Source organism: Phyllobates terribilis, unplaced genomic scaffold, assembly GCF_046119375.1.
Source record: "Phyllobates terribilis strain yellow unplaced genomic scaffold, ASM4611937v1 Scaffold_7__3_contigs__length_470593459, whole genome shotgun sequence".
In the NCBI taxonomy this organism is placed as follows: Eukaryota; Metazoa; Chordata; class Amphibia; order Anura; family Dendrobatidae; genus Phyllobates; species Phyllobates terribilis.
This window is the reverse complement of record NW_027362767.1, coordinates 234,720,301-234,734,886: the sequence shown is the minus strand read 5'-3', so window position 1 is coordinate 234,734,886 and position 14,586 is coordinate 234,720,301. Positions and strand designations below refer to the sequence as shown.

Genomic DNA, 14,586 nt, shown 5'->3' with positions numbered 1-14,586 from the left:
ACGGCCCAGGGGGCGCGTCAAAAGGAAAGTGGCACTCACCGTGTAAAATAACACATTTATTGAAGTCCTTTGAAACATGCGGTTAGGGAGAGAAGATTAGCGGGTGCGGGTGTTCAGACGACGGCCGTTTCGCGTATAGAGACCCTTCTACGGGTCTGTTTGCTGAACTCACCATGACTGATAGATCATTTGTATATATCAAATCATTAGCATTTAAAATTGACATTTTCCTAGAGACTGCAAGGTAAAAACAAAAACAAGCATACGAAGAAAACACCAAGTTAGAGGAATACAGACAAATCATTATTGGTAACCATAATTTTACAGATTGTTCAGTGTTTTATGGATTTCTCTCCCTATCACTATAGCTAAACTGTGAGCTGTGACTTCCTCTCACTATCCAGATTCATCACGATAAGGCTGCTGCATTCCCTGCCGCTGCTTTTATACTGGCTATGATGTTCATAGCAACTTACAACATACTGTATGGCTTGGCTGTGATGTCATGGTCTCATTACTGGGGGTCTGACTGTAGGGACCGCAGCTAATTGTAGTGCTCCCCTCTCAGCCCCATGAACGTTAATGTCATAAATGTCAGTTCCTTTGTTTTTATGATCATGGGGATCCCTGAAATCAAACTTACAATAATCGAATGATGACGTATCTTAGGGATATGTATCCACCAATAGCAGATCGCAACTAGCAGACCACGTACAGGATAGATAGTTACAGTACTGCCTGAATGTTTGCCCTGTCAAAAGAAAGCCTACCTAAAAGTCACTTGGGGACTATTCTTCCCCTTGTGGACAATGTCAGGTTTCATAGGTAAACTTATAGGCAAGGCAATGCTGTCTGGGAAAAAGTTATGCAAATTAGCTCAAGGAAGAAGAATACTCTACAGGTCAATGTCCAACTGTTTAATAAGCCCTGCCACACGACTTATAGGGTGGTCACCTCCAAAGGTGACTCCGGAGAGCAAGCAGTCTTCCAGCCAAAGGAGAGAAAATTTGCATACTTATTATAACTGGAACCCCCCTTTAAGTACATTTTTTGGTCCTTAATCTATGGTATCCATAGGACATATATTCATTCAGTCTAACAAGATATTAAGGTTTATCCGTGGTGCAATGGGGCTTCGTTGGACTTCTATCTCTTGACCACTACACATTTCTTCACGGCCACTTGTGGTGTAAGTTGAAGCTCGATGGCCTCAATGCAATATCTCCACCAGAGCCCCCAACCATTCTTTAATGGGCCCCCAACCATCACTGGACTTTAATACTACAGAACATCTCATATGGGCCAAAGAGACCTTTTGGGCTTCCCTCGACTTGCTTAGTTGCTTACCTGCCTGACTTCTTCGTTCCAAGAAGAAAATATTACGGTTTTGATGAGCAGTGAGTGACGTTTATGAGAGGAACATTACCTGGGCCATAAATTATGCACATAATCAGATACACTTTGTCTTTTTTTATCATCATCTCCAAACCATCAGAGTGGAGCTTGTGATATCAGCGCAACCACTAAATAATGAATAGAGTCATTAGCCAAATGTACCGAACCTTGGACCATTACCCAACCTTCCGCGCTTCCCCGCTCTCACATACGCTGACCGTCTTGGCAGCAGGTATATAGGATGGTGTTGGTGTATGTTCTGCCAGCTGTGGGTTTTTTTTTTTTAGGATGTGAGTGATTTGTACTGTGAGATTCCCAGTCTGTACCCTGCAGCATCAGAGAGAGGAGGAGCAGAGTCCAGGCTCAGGCGGATGATATCACTGTGTAGCTCTGTGCTCCTCTCACATCCACAGCTGCAATCCTACTGCTGCTGCTCCCCTCGCCTCCATCCAAGGCAAGCACACCCAGAGCGAGGAGGGGAGGCACACGCCGCTCACATCCCTTTTGTTCCTTCTCCTAGCAGGTAGGCTGTGATGCACTGGGTGGCATCCTCATCCATACGCCATTTGATGCAGTCTATGGGATCATAGTGGGTGAGACATGTCAGCGATTGAACCCGCGCGCTCTCATTTGCATGCCATTGCATTGTTTGCTTCCTTCAACGTCTCTTCTTCATCGTTGCAAGCGATGAGATACAATACGTTTCCCCCTTATCATCGAAATATTTTTCTATCTACTGGCTAACACGGTACAAGAATATATATTTCCCCATTATCCCCTGCACCCACTCTGCTACAATGTAACGGTATAGAATCCGCAAAATGCTATATGATACTATAGGGCATGGGTGTAGATGATTGCGATGTGCACAGGCGCCACTTCATCCTATAGTGCTTCCGATATACCTATGTGTATATGGGCGTGTGTGTATAGCCATGGTGGATGTTGTAATATATGGCGAAGAGGCCAAAGGCATAGGAATTATTCCTGAAGAATCCGATCATTTTCGCCTCTTCACCATTTTTACACAACCTGAGATTTATTTATTTTAATTCATTTATTTCTATAATATATCGAATACTTTATAGAATGTCGTTTTATCATTTTTATGTTATGCAACGTCTATATATATATACATATATATATATATATTGATTAAAAAAGGAAAAACTCAAAAAAATGGTGAAGAGACCAATAGATGACGTCAGCAGAGTTGGGGGGGATGGGATTAAGTTTTCTCCAATGGGATGTGAAAGATAACAGTGGACCCCATTCATAAATCTGTCCCGGACCGCTCTTCTCAATCATCCAATTAACCCCATCATGTCTTACAAAGCACAGGAACCGCTAGGAACACTATGTGAGGCGGCTCCGGATCGATTCTTGCAGCCTCATGTTTGAGGCTTTCTATAGGGGGCTTATTGAGCTGTGTATGGGGGATTGGACAGCTGGCCGCTCCCTGTGAGACAGGGCTGACTGTGCGGAGGTATTCTCAAGGTTACTGGATATAGGGAGGAAGTTGCCATATAAGAGGGAGCGGTGGCCGACCGTTGCCTTCTCCATCCTATACTTGACCAGGTGAGGTCGGAGGTCCCTGAGTGAAGACCGGCTCTTCTACTAGTGGATATATCCGGTGTCCCACACTAACTTTCCTCCTTTGTAAGCTAAAAGTTTTAGGCTTTGAATTTACCAAAATCACAGAAAATGTGTCACTGTCATAAAATCAAAGCAAAATAAAAAGCAATAGCCACAATTTAATTAATGCACTGGCGACATTACATCCATCATTCACGTGACTGCTGCAGCCAATCACTGGCATCAGTGGGGACGCAGGCATGTACAGCACATGACCGCTGTGGCCAGTGATCGGCTGCAGCACTCACATTAATGATGTCGTCATTACAAGCCTGGTAAGGACCATGGGAGTGGCAGGGGATTATATAGGCGAGTAATGATTACTTTATAATTCTAACATATTTCCTGCTCTTAGACCATGTTTTAAAAATTCCAGAAAAATCCTTTTACATTTTTTTTGGACTTAGTGAAGATTATGTTTTATTTGGCTGTCACTGTTCAGATAGATACAATCTTTAATACATCTTTCCTATCTATTATTTATCTATCTATTATCTAAAAACGCGACAAAAAAACAGCACCAGCAAAAACTTCAGTGCAAAGCCCCCCAGGTACATACCAGTCCTCAATATATCAAAAAATATCTAGGCAGCACCCAAATAAAATGAAAAATAGATGACTTTTAATGGCCCCTATGGCGACAAGATTGAGAAAGGTCCCCACTGCTGGACCGAAACGTCGCCATAGGGGCCATTAAAAGTCATCTATTTTTCACTTTATTTGGGTGCTGCCTAGATATTTGTGGATAGATATTATCTCTCTGTCTATTATCTATCATCTATCTATCTATTATCTATCTATTATCTATCATCTATCTATCTATTATCTATCATCTATCTATCTATTATCTATCTATTATCTATCATCTATTATCTATTATCTATCTATTATATATCTATTATTTATTATCTATCTATTATCTATCTATCTATCATCTATCTATTATCTATCTATCTATCTATCCTCTATCTATTTATCTATCTATCTATCTATCCTCTATCTATTTATCTATCTATCTATCTATTATCTATCTATCTATTATCTATCTATTATATATATTATTTATTATCTATCTATTATCTATCTATCTATCTATCATCTATCTATCCTCTATCTATTTATCTATCTATCTATTATCTATCTATTATCTATCTATCTATCTATCTATCTATTATCTATTATCTATCTATCTATCTATCTATCTATCTATCATCTATCTATTATTTATCTATTATCTATTACCTATCATCAATTATCAATCTATTATCTATCTATTATCTATCATCTATCTATTATCTATCTATTATCTATCTATTATCTACCAGACATTCCCTTATCTCTTCCCCTCCATAAAGGTGAAATCTGGAGAACTACAATGGAGAATATTAACAGGGGAATTAGAGAAAATAACAGGCAAGGAATAGTCAGTGTCCATTCTTGCACAGTAATCTCATTATAAGGCCGCGGTCCCACTATCAGTATTTGGTCAGTATTTGGTCAGTATTTTTTCTCAGGAGTGGGAGCCAAAACCAGGAGTGGGTGATAAGTGCAGAATTGTTGACTTGTTTCTATTATACCTTTTCTCTGATTGTTCCTCACCTGGTTTTGGCTCCCACTGCGGAGAAAAAATACTGACCGAATACTGACCAAATACTGATAGTGGGGCCGTGGCCTTAGTAAGCGTCTCTCGGGATGAATATGTCTTCTTCTCAGTATGGAGTGCTGCTTTCCAATTCTCCAAGGCTTTTGATCAATGAATGTTTCATAACTTCAGATGTGACTTTCCATCCTGTAGAGACTTTCCTTCTTTAACCACATGAGGGCACAGATTGTACATTTTACGTGAATTCTGGGTGTCAGGCTACAGCTGGGGGTGGGTGGGTGGGCGAGAGACGAGATAACTGTTGCTTGAGCCAAATGCGTGCTCTGGTCTATTTTTATATGGATGCTGATAATTTTTTATAAGTAGGATTTACCCTTAAAGGGAACATGGAAATCTGGTCCATTCACCGGGTAGCATGATTTAGAGCAGAATGAGCTGAGCAGATATATATATCGTTTTATGAGAAAAGCTTCAGCACAACGTGTAAACTGATTGATGTAAGATCTGGTGTGAGGAGTCCGGTGGGTGGGTCTAACCTCCTACTGGACTCCTAAGAGCAAAAAGGTTTAGAGCATCATATTACAAGTTCTACTGAACCTTTTCCTATAAAGCTATATATCAATCTTCTCGTCTCCTCCTGCTCTACACCAGGCAGTGTTCAGAATGGACATTTTAAGATCTCATTTATCGAAATATTTGACCTGATATTGTTGACTAGTTACAGTTCGTGGTTGGATTTAGGTTACACTGATTTATTTCGAGACCCAGTTGAGCAAAATGTTTGTGTAACGTAACCCAAATGGATGGGCGAGGGTGCGTACGTCTACATGTCTTCTGCGTACGGTCAGATTTCTGCGGAGGAGCATCCTTCCATTGCCTCGAAATGTCTTCTTCCAGTCAGAGACGTTCTGTATAATGAGCGAGTCTTGATGTTTTGTTACCAAGGAGATGGGAAACCTGATTACTGGGACTGGGAATTGGGAAATGGGTGGAGAGAGATCATGTAAGATTGCTGCCAATACAAAGGCTCGCTCTGTAATCTGGCCGCTCTCGCTATCTGACTGATGCTACCCACAAGCTGAGATGAATCTGCAGCCTGAGCCGGATGCTGATGCAAATGATTTTATTAAATTAATGAAGTCCACACAAATTATCTCTGTGGGAAGTAAGGCTCTGTTCACATTTCCATTTGTAATGGATCCGGTAGTAAAAAAAAGAAAATTGGATCTGTTACAAACAAAGCAAAAAGGATGGCCCTTTTGGTTTCCGTTCCGCACCCTTTTTGTTCCAGGATCCATTTTTTACTAGCGGTATCTCTAGTGTCCTGACGGATAACCCAACAGATGATGATGATCCGTTACCATCCTTTTCCCATAGACTTCACACGTTCAGTATTTGGTCAGTATTTCACATCAGTATTTGTAAGCCATAACCAGGAGTGGGTGATAAATCCAGACGTGGTGACGCGTCTCTATTATACTTTTCCTCTCCTGATTTTGGCTTTTATATATTTACAGAAAATACTGATCAAATACTCAACGTGTGAACGTGGCCTTAAAAAGAAACTGATCAAGCTGCTATCCATTGATTTGGGCAGACATAAAAGTTGTGGGATTAGATCCGGCTAAAAAATGAATTACCGCTGAACTGCAAGATTTTAGGACATTTTCGTCCCCCATGGATGATCTGTTTTTGTCATGCCAAAATGGATCCAAAAAACGGAACATATGAGCGTAGCCTAACAGAGCTTAGAGGTTTACCATACGGTATCATTTACCAGCATATCATGACATATTAGTAGCATATTAACTTTTCACCCCAAGCAAACCTACTACATCAGCTTCACCATCTTTAAAGGGATCAATTCAGTGGTTTACTATGTGAGTATCTACCCCTAGGATATGCCATATCTATGTGAACAGGGACAATCGGACTGTCGGTGCCATCAGGGATCATGGGGATGAAAGCATCATAGGTGCAGATATAATGGGGTACACCCTGCTGTGGTGCCTCAGGGGTCCCATAGCTATCGTCCAAATATTGGTTTGGCTGATCATGCAGATATCTCCACCATATAGAGGGCGCTCCGGTGTCCTCTACATTAAAGCTGCTGCCAGACTCCTTATCTCTCTGAGAAAACTAAAAAATCAGACATACTGGATGGTTATCTCTTCCTTCATCATGAGAACAGTCAGGAGGCCCCCATAAACATTAGACTGTCGCTGAGCCTTCCGATAATGTTGGGTTTGGCCAACGTATTTGGAGATTAAGAGGAACCAAAGACCCCTTTGCCACATAAGAAGACACCAATATTATCTATGGTACGTGGTAAATGGAGGACCTTGTTACAATTTGAATAGTAATACATTTTTGGACTCATCATTTGACAAGAACATCATTTGAGAATCTAAAAACTCCTAAAACTGGTGTGAAAGCGAGGATAGCGTTTCTTAGGATAGTGTTTTCCGGTGATTCATTCTGACCATTTCACTGCTTTAATGTTGATCAGATCTAAGCATCATGTGAAATGGTCATCGTAGGCTTCAGGGCTAATGTCCCCGTGGCAGTAATTATATAAGACGCCTTGAAAAGTTGAAGCGTTGCCGCTGATCAAGTCACTTTATCAGAGTCATAACTTAGACCCCAGTGCACATGGTCTTCATATGTGACAGAGGAGGCTTTGCGCCCCCGCAAGTACCAGGACCGGTGTGTGAATACATCCCCTTTAGCTTTGTCCCTGTAGTTATTCTACTCTAGAAAATTACTTCCAAAATCTGGTTGTTATGAACCAAAACTAAGCTACATGTTCTCTTTACTCATCTGCTCCGTGAAATGATGCACCTTGAAATAGCCTTAAAGTATTGATGGACTATCCTAAGGACAGGGCATCAATGTTTTGTTTTATCCATAATGGCCTGATCCCTGACTATTTTCCAAAAACAACATCATGCTAACGAACTTTCAGGGCATCTAGGAGGTCTCTGATTGTTTAAATTCTTAGCCCCCTTGCTCAAGTCATGCCCACTCCACTCTCCGCTACTCTATACCTTATTATTTTCCCCATGGGGCTCCATCTGGTGAGAGAGCAGCCCAGCATCGCACACAATAAACCTTCTGGAAGTGCTATGTTCTCTTAGGTTCCAACAGCGCTCAGGAGATTGCCATCTCTTCTTGGAGACTGAAGGGTCCCTTTTTCCGGGAGCCTCTCGGACATTCCGCTTTCTATCGGCAAGCATGCTGTGTTTCGGATATGGCAGCCTAACACCGTTCTGGTGAATAGGACTGATTTGTTCACCCAAACACATGGTCCAGTAATAGACCCTATATTCTACTCATCACCAGGCGTCCTCACAGTTTAAACATTCATTCCCTATCTTTAGGCTAGGACACCGATAATTAGTCTTGGAAAACTTCTTTAACCCCCATTGTCATTCGCCTGTAACTGGGTGCAGAGAAATATGGCTGTGGACTACAACATTGGCTAAAATATGTCAACTGGAACATCAAGCATTGGGTTCTCCTTCCATGTGTCACATGTCCTACATACTTCAAGCTATTCCAATGCAACAAAAATGTAAAAATCAGCAGAATATAAATGAACCTTCAGGGTGTAACAAAAGCAATATGGTTACGAACACCCAAATTACCAAAACCCTCTAAGATCTGTTGCTGATTCAGTTGAGTAGCCCTCTAACTTTCCTCCACTGTTTCTACACGGACCTTTCCACCATCACGACCAAAGAACGGGTTATGCCTCAAATGTGTCTGCATAACATAAGTACCTCCATACCTTCACCTGGATGATAACATTGGAAAAATATTAGGAGTAGATATGTATCTAGAACGCATCCTTGGAAGACCAAGGATTTTCTACCAGAAAGTGTAGAACATTTTGAATCTTGGATACAACTCTAGGTGTGACATCAATGTGTGGGTTGATGTACGAGACTGAACTCTTAGCTAAGAAGGTCGATCGTATGTAAAATTATTGTAGGAAACAAAGACGTGAACTTATTCCATCTATACTACCGTCCATAATTTTGAAATCAATATCGGGCAGACATGCTTACTCAAGCTTTAAGAGACATCGTATGCTTCATCGTCAGTGCCAGATGGATGAATGATCAGTCAAAAGCCAACAACTCCAGGCTTAAATACTTACATTTATATTCCTTGTCATAACATCTTTGTGTTTTTCTTCTGATGAAGAAGCAGAGTTGCCCTGAAACAAACAAACAAAAATCCTTATTTTCAGCTATTTTTAAAAACTTCTTGTATTGATGTACTCAAGGGTGCACCACTAAAATACAATGGGACAGATCTATCAATATGTCATGGCAAGAAGTTCTTCATGGTGTATTATCTATAAACCAACACATGAGATCTGCTTATATCGAAGACTTTTATAAATTGTGTTTCCGAGGATGTGTGGGGTCAGTAGGTGAAATTTAACGTGCCTGTGTCTTCTTCTCGCTTGGTGGGAGGAATGATGGGACATCATGTCCTCTACCAGTCCTGCAACTATGGGTAAATTCGGCTGATATTACCCTAAAGCGTATGGTCAGGTGACAAATCAGCTGTCATGGTGTTATTCTAGTTATTCTAGTAGACACAGACATGTCAGGGTTATGCTTTGTAAGGTAACGTGAGTGGCAATCATAAGACTGACAGATATAGAAGGGAGAGGAGGAATGGGACTGTAAGGAAGTGTCCATGTACACGTGTATGCAGGTGGGTGACCGGGAGACCAAACCACTCAGCTCTATAACGCCAAAATGGATGGCTATGGTTGTAATATCCTCTAAATACAGGAATATGTTTCGTAGAGTAACATAATTGACAAACACAAGAAAAACAAATATTGGGAGAGGAGAAGACAGCAAGGAAGTGGCCATGTGTACTTGCATGCAGGTACGTGACCGGGAAACCAAAAAACTAACCTTTATAACTCCAGAATGGATGACTATGGTCGCAACATCGTTTAGTTACAGAAATATTCTTTGTAGAGTAACATGATTGACAAACACAAGAATGACAGGTATGGGTTGAGGAGCAGACATCGAGGAAGTGTTCATGTCCACTTGTTTGCTGGTGGGTGACCGGGAGACCAAAACACTCAACTCTATAACTCCAAAATGGATGACTATGGTTGCAGCATCCTTATATTACAGAGATATACATGTTTCGTAGAGTAACATGGTTGACAAACATAAGTGTGACAGATATGGGGAGAGGAGAAGTATTAGGAGACAGCAAGGAAGTGTCTGTGTACTTGCATGCAGGTGGGTGACCGGGAGACCAAAACTCCCTGCTCTATGACTCCAAAATGGATGACTATGGTTGCAATACTTTCTAATTACTGGGTTTTGCCTACCTGATTAACAGGAATGACAAATACAAGACTGAGATATATGGGTAGAGGAGAAGAAGGACACTATAGGGAAGTGTGTGTGTACTTGTATGCAGGTGGGTGACTGGGAGACCAAAGCCTTCATCTTTGTATTAACTTTTAGGATTGCTGCTTCCAATAGATGACACTAGAGTTCTAGTCCTCTTCCTCTCTGAAGAGACAATTTGCATATTTAATTTCCCAGAGAAGCATTGCAAGGCTTAAAAGTCGCCTCACCTTGATATGTCAGGCTTGACATGTCACTCTCCGGGAGGAGAAATGTTACCCCTTGGATCTTTGTAACAATAAATTATTGACTATGGTTGCAAAATCCTTTAATTACAGTAGGACGTTGCTACTAAAATGCGAAAGACATATATAAAATAAAGCTAAAACTCTATAAAATACAACAAATATAGTAAATATACATTTAAGAAATAGGAAAAGACTGAATCCACAGCCTTGTCATGTCATGATGACATCTTGACACCACATTACTGGTGCGAGTCCATCAGTTTCCCTAATCGCATCCTGAAATACCCATTTATCGGTAACCCAATCTTTGCCGATACCGTATTACACATGTTACAGACTGCAGAGATATCATTTACAACACACAGCACTTAATGGAACTAAGATGAAGCTTCTGAGCTGAGTCCTTCCAGCGTGATGGTTGGAGATTGATCAAAGCTGGAGCAAAGGTGGGTCCGGGGAAGGGAATGAATGACGTTGGTAGACTATGTTGGATCTCTAGGGAGCACCGGCTGCTCACATTCTGTGATTATTACACAGCTCGGTGCTTCCATGGGGTGGTGACTCTCGGAAAAGGAGACTCTGTGTTCATGTTCAGCAGCAGGAGGTCTCTATGAGCAGCTCAAGAGGAGATGAATGGGTCTGGAGGACTCTCGGAAGTTCATTTAGTCTGTCCCCTTTTTTTGTCCATCTGAATACAAATTCCTGTACACGAGCAACAGTGTATCTGTGAAGTCATCATCTACAATAGGAGTTGTCTACACATCAGGAGACCACATACATATGAATAATTCATTTAAAAAAATGTGGTGGCGTGTGTCATAGTGCCTTAAAGGGGTTGTCCAGGTTTGGCACAAAAGTTTGCAGTCACTCACGACTACAGACTTGTGAATCATCACAACATGCACAATGCGCGCTGTCAGGATTCTCCAGTGACGGCAGCGAGACCGGGTGGACATGAGACTGCAAGTATACAACACGTGTACATCAACATTTCGACTTGGATTGCTTGGCCTCCATCAATCCACTTGCATTGACTGAGGCCACGCAGGTCTAGTTGGAATGTGGCCGGGAGTATCCCTGCACTGGCACCGGAGAATCCTGACATGGTGCACTGTGCACGCTGTGAGGATTCACAAGTGTGCAGTCACATAGAATGATTGCAAACTTTTGTGCCAAATCTGGACAACCCCTTTAATGGTCCTAACAAACAGGCAATCCCTGCATGTGTTGCGGCTGTCGAGATATGCAGCCGCAGCAACTCGAACATAGTTTTCGAGTACGTCGAAGCTATTCGGTTCACACCCAAGCGTGCTTGGATAACACCTTATCCGAGCACGGTCGCGCATCACTATTCATCAGTTTATTCTTCTTTCCTTTCTAAAGTGAAAAGGGTAAAATTGCAAAGTGCTTGTAAACATTTGTGCTTATATAGATTTTTAATTCTATAGTTTACTGCTTGTTGGCTCAGTGTATGCAAGGTGGCCGATCACCTAGACTAGAAGCGCACACTTACAAGCTCTTTGCTATAGAGCATGTAAGTGCTGCTCTCAAAATGGCTGGATCCAGCCAGGGTCAGGAACCCGTGCTCCTCTGATGCTACAGAGCCATAGTTGCCTATACTAGCAACATTGGAGTGTACCCAGTTTGGACCCGTGGCACAACCATGCCAATCTGTCAATTAATCAGAAGCGCACTGCAAGGCAGGAACCAGGAGGCAGGGGAGCGGTGCGCTCCTGCAGATGGAAGATAAGAACAACTCTTTAATGGTCCCTACATTTAAAGTTTATTTGCATTCTTTTTTGCTGGTTTACTATAACTTAAGATACATTTCTCCCCTTTTTCTCTTTTGATTGTAAACATAGAATCCTTTATGGTTTTACATTACCCACAGAAATGTAGAGTCTAGTCTGAGCTCAGGTCTCCAGTCTTCCCTGGCTCCATAGGTATTACATGGATGTGATATTAGAAATATCATCATTGTTTGAGACCCCATTAATACCCCCAGCGATACCTATGATAAAGGGAATATGGTGCTTGGTCAACTTTTTTTCTAAAAAAAAAAATCTGAGTCCGAATGAAATCACAACTTCATTTACCTTAATTCTAGTTCTGAGTTGATCCCCCCTATTGATTAGTCAATGATTAAAACTTATGGCAGAAAACCCCTTTAAAGGGTTTTATGCCTTACCATCAATATCTGTTCTTAGGAAAGATTTAATATTGACCAAGAGGATTTTTTTTTGCCAAACCCAATATGGAGCCTCTGCTATCTAGCAGCTTCTCATCCTGAAATGATGGAGGCCTAAAGGTTGGGGGTGGCTTCACTACAGGACCTCCAATAGAGAGGCTGGAAGCATGGAGGATGCTGGATTGAGACTGTTTTTCTCTCTTGTTGGCTTTTCTGTTGGCTCGGGAGATTCTGTAATCATTTACCAGCTCGCAGGACCCATAATATGTGCAAATAACTCCTCCGAATAAAGGGCAAAGTCTTCACGTGTCAAACATGGACATGACTTGGTTCCAGCTTGAGTCTAAAGTGAACCTGTCACTACTCCGCAGTTGTCTGTATTAGTATATACCTGTATTTCTCATTAAATAAAAAATCTTAGGTATTAGTGATGAGCAAATCTGATGAAAAACTTTTCACTCAAATTATTCACTGAAAAATTTGATTTCCATTGAATTTATTAGTCATGAATCCATTGTACATTATTTTGCTCTGATGTCTCTCTAGACCACAGAGCATAATAAACATATGTACGAAATGTGAAAAAATTATACTCACCTATCCTGCCGGGCAGCCCTGCTCCGGTCTTCTTCTATAGTCTGGTCACCGGTGTGGTCTTCAGTGGGCCATCTTTGGCCTCTTCCTGCCTTGTTTCGGGCACCTCCATCGTTGGCACCTCCTACGTTGATTAGACTGCAATGTTATGACGTTGCGCGATTCATGTGATAGTGTTCTGTGACGTCATGACTAGTGATGAGCGAGTATGTTCTGTTAACCCTTTTGGTGAGCATGCTCGGGTGCTCGCCGAGTATATTCAGCGTGCTCGGGTGTTATGTTTCAGTCACACTGTGCTCATGATTTGCGACTGTTTGACAGCTTTAATACATGTGAGGAATCCCTAAGAAACAGGCATTCCTCACATGTATTAAAGCTGTCAAACAGTCGCAAATCATGAGCACAGAGTGATTTAATACATAACACCCAAGCACGCTGAATATACTCAGCGAGCACCTGAGCATGCTCACCAAAAGGGTTAACAGAACATACTCGCTCATCACTAGTCATGACATCGCGGTCTAGTCAGCGAAGGAGGCACCAGACATGCCGGTCGTTGGAAGAAGTCAAAAATGCCACCAGTGACCGGACCGAGAATAGGTGAGGGCCGGTGAGTATTATCATTTTTTTTATTTTATTACCCCTCCCTAGAACTTCCTTTGAAGCTCCATCAAAAATAGCGTTTACCTGGCTGGATTCACATGAATCAAAACACAAAAAAATATTCTGGCGACTGTGAATATTTTTGTTTGAAATTCAAGGTGAATTTAATCAACTTTAAAGTTATCATTCTGCGTTGTGCTGTTCCTCATGGGTGGTACCATGTTATCAAGGGGGCGTGTCCTTACAGCCCTGGATATGGTCAGCACTGATTGGACAGCATCACAGTGTGTAGGGACACACCCTCAGCAGGTAACGCCCAGTTGTGAATGTACTTATAGATTTCTGGGAGAAGAAACAGAGGTACAATGAGTTCCAAGGATAGATGTTCCAGGATTGTTAGTTCACCAAGAATACGAGAATTTACTAAGTCAAATATGTCAGGACCCAGGAGTGCTGACCGATATATATATATATATATATATATATATACACATACATATATATATATAGTTCTAGGGTGTCTATTTGCTTGACAGAAAATAGAGTTGGATACATCCTTTTTGTAGGCCCCAAAGTTTCTATGGCCCAAAACAAAAGGTTGCAGCAGGCTCCACGTGTGCCTCACCCTGGCATTGGGATCCATTATACCCTGAGCATTTACTGTTTCTAAATGACATAAGAGGTGAAGGGAGCGAGGAAAGTGAAGTAAGAAAATTTGAGAAGTGGCTTTAAATTGCTGTAGTATAAATCCAATCGTGTCCCCATTGTATAATGACAGCAGGAATCAATCAGCGGCGTTACCCCGGGTAAGAGCGATACCGTGTTGCTAAGCAACAGCAGTCGTGTAGGTAACGCTGCGCTCCTATTGATCTCTGGGCAGAAGAAGGACATCAAAACCAAGTGTGAACACGGCTTCTCAACACT

At 41.6% G+C, this 14,586-nt stretch overlaps 1 protein-coding gene across 3 annotated transcripts in view; it reads left to right on the top strand.

The window, feature by feature from the left end:
- The first annotated feature begins 1,692 nt into the window (after positions 1–1,692).
- L1CAM (L1 cell adhesion molecule) overlaps positions 1,693–14,586 on the top strand; it is a 242,046-nt gene continuing 229,152 nt past the window's right edge. For 2 of the 3 annotated variants that reach the window (XM_073639824.1, XM_073639825.1), the window contains exon 1: positions 1,693–1,918. The gene's annotated coding sequence lies outside the window, so the exon portion shown is untranslated. The remainder of the gene's footprint in view (positions 1,919–14,586) is intronic. The other variant, XM_073639823.1, reaches the window with a different exon arrangement.